Below are 2,163 nucleotides of genomic sequence, written 5' to 3'. Positions count from 1 at the left end.
CCAGTGGTCTGTGTTTGTCCTCCTCAACTGTTAGCAGCTCAGGCAACTTGAGATGGTAAGGATGGGGATGGATGCACTGCCTACAAGGAGGCCCTTCATCTTTATGCGAAAGGGTCTTTGTGTTTTTTGTTGTTGCTGTTGCTGTTTTTGGCTTGTAAGTCATTTTTACTCTTGGTAAAAAGAAAAATTTTCAACTTGTACAAAAAGTCATACTTGAAGTTTCCTTCCCCAGCGGCAATCCTAACAGCTTCATGAGTCTTCCCAGAGATAATACCATACATTTGTAATATCTAAGCCTTTAAATAGATATTATCCTGGAATGTGAAGTCAAGTGGGCCTTAGAAAGCATCACTGCGAACAAAGCTAGTGGAGGTGATGGAATTCCAGTGGAGCTATTTCAAATCCTGAAAGATGATGCTGTGAAAGTGCTGCACTCAATATGCCAGCAAATTTGGAAAACTCAGCAGTGGCCACAGGACTGGAGAAGGTCAGTTTTCATTCCAATCCCAAAGAAAGGCAATGCCAAAGAATGCTCAAATTACCGCACAATTGCACTCATCTCACACACTAGTAAAGTAATGCTCAAAATTCTCCAAGCCAGGCTTTAGCAATACGTGAACCATGAACTTCCAAATGTTCAAGCTGGTTTTAGAAAAGGCAGAGGAACCAGAGATCAAATTGCCAACATCCGCTGGATCATGGAAAAATCAAGAGAGTTCCAGAAAAACATCTATTTCTGCTTTATTGACTATGCCAAAGCCTTTGACTGTGTGGATCACAATAAACTGGAAAATTCTTAAAGAGATGGGAATATCAGACCACCTGACCTGCCTCTTGAGAAACCTGTATGCAGGTCAGGAAGCAACAGTTAGAACTGGACATGGAACAGACTGGTTCCAAATAATAAAAGGAGTACATCAAGGCTGTATATCGTCACCCTGCTTATTTCACTTATATGCAGAGTACATCATGAGAAACGCTGGACTGGAAGAAGCACAAGCTGGGATCAAGATTGCCAGGAGAAATGTCAATAACCTCAGATATGCAGATGATACCACCCTTATGGCAGAAAGTGAAGAGGAACTAAAAAGCCTCTTGATGAAAGAGGAGAGTGAAAAAGTTGGCTTAAAGCTCAACATTCAGAAAACGAAGATCATGGCATCCGGTCCCATCACTTCATGGCAAATAGATGGGGAAACAGTGGCAGACTTTATTTTTAGGGGCTCCAAAATCACTACAGATGGTGATTGCAGCCATGAAATTAAAAGACGCTTACTCCTTGGAAGGAAGGTTATGACCAACCTGGATAGCATATTGAAAAGCAGAGATATTACTTTGCCAACTAAAGTCTGTCTAGTCAAGGCTATGGTTTTTCCAGTGGTCATGTATGGATGTGAGAGTTGGACTGTGAAGAAAGCTGAGTGCCGAAGAATTGATGCTTTTGAACTGTGGTGTTGGAGAAGACTCTTGAGAGTCCCTTGGACTGCAAGGAGATCCAACCAGTCCATTCTAAAGGAGATCAGCCCTGGGTGTTCTTTGGAAGGACTGATGCTAAAGCTGAAACTCCAATACTTTGGCCACCTCATCCGAAGAGTTGACTCATTGGAAAAGACTCTGATGCTGGGAGGGATTGGGGGCAGGAGGAGAAGGGGACGACAGAGGATGAGATGGCTGGATGGCATCACCAACTCAATGGATGGGAGTTTGAGTGAACTCCGGGAGTTGGTGATGGACAGGGAGGCCTGACGTGCTGCGATTCATGGGGTCGCAGAGAGTCAGACACAACTGAGTGACAGAACTGAACTGAAGCCTTTAAAACGTGCACTTTCCTAACAATCTAACTTGGGGTTCTTTCTGTAATCACGTGAAAATGCTGAGTCCGGGATTTTCCTGGTGGTCCAGTGTTTAAGACTGCGCTTCCACTCCATGGGGTCCAGGTTCAATGCCTGGTCTCCATCTTGTGTGGGGGCCATTATTTACTGAACTGGGACCCTCTGTCGGCAACTTTTAAGTGAAGCCTAAATGAATAGCATTGATCATAATCTAACACTGAGGGTATGTGCTACTGGATAACTAATTATAACTTGAAATTATATATGACAAACTACAATCACAATTTTCCCCTGGCTTCATCTAATTGTCAAAGGGAACTGTGATTCAAAA

Source organism: Bos indicus, chromosome 13 (genome assembly GCF_029378745.1).
Source record: "Bos indicus isolate NIAB-ARS_2022 breed Sahiwal x Tharparkar chromosome 13, NIAB-ARS_B.indTharparkar_mat_pri_1.0, whole genome shotgun sequence".
Taxonomy (NCBI): domain Eukaryota; kingdom Metazoa; phylum Chordata; class Mammalia; order Artiodactyla; family Bovidae; genus Bos; species Bos indicus.
This window is presented reverse-complemented; position numbering follows the sequence as displayed.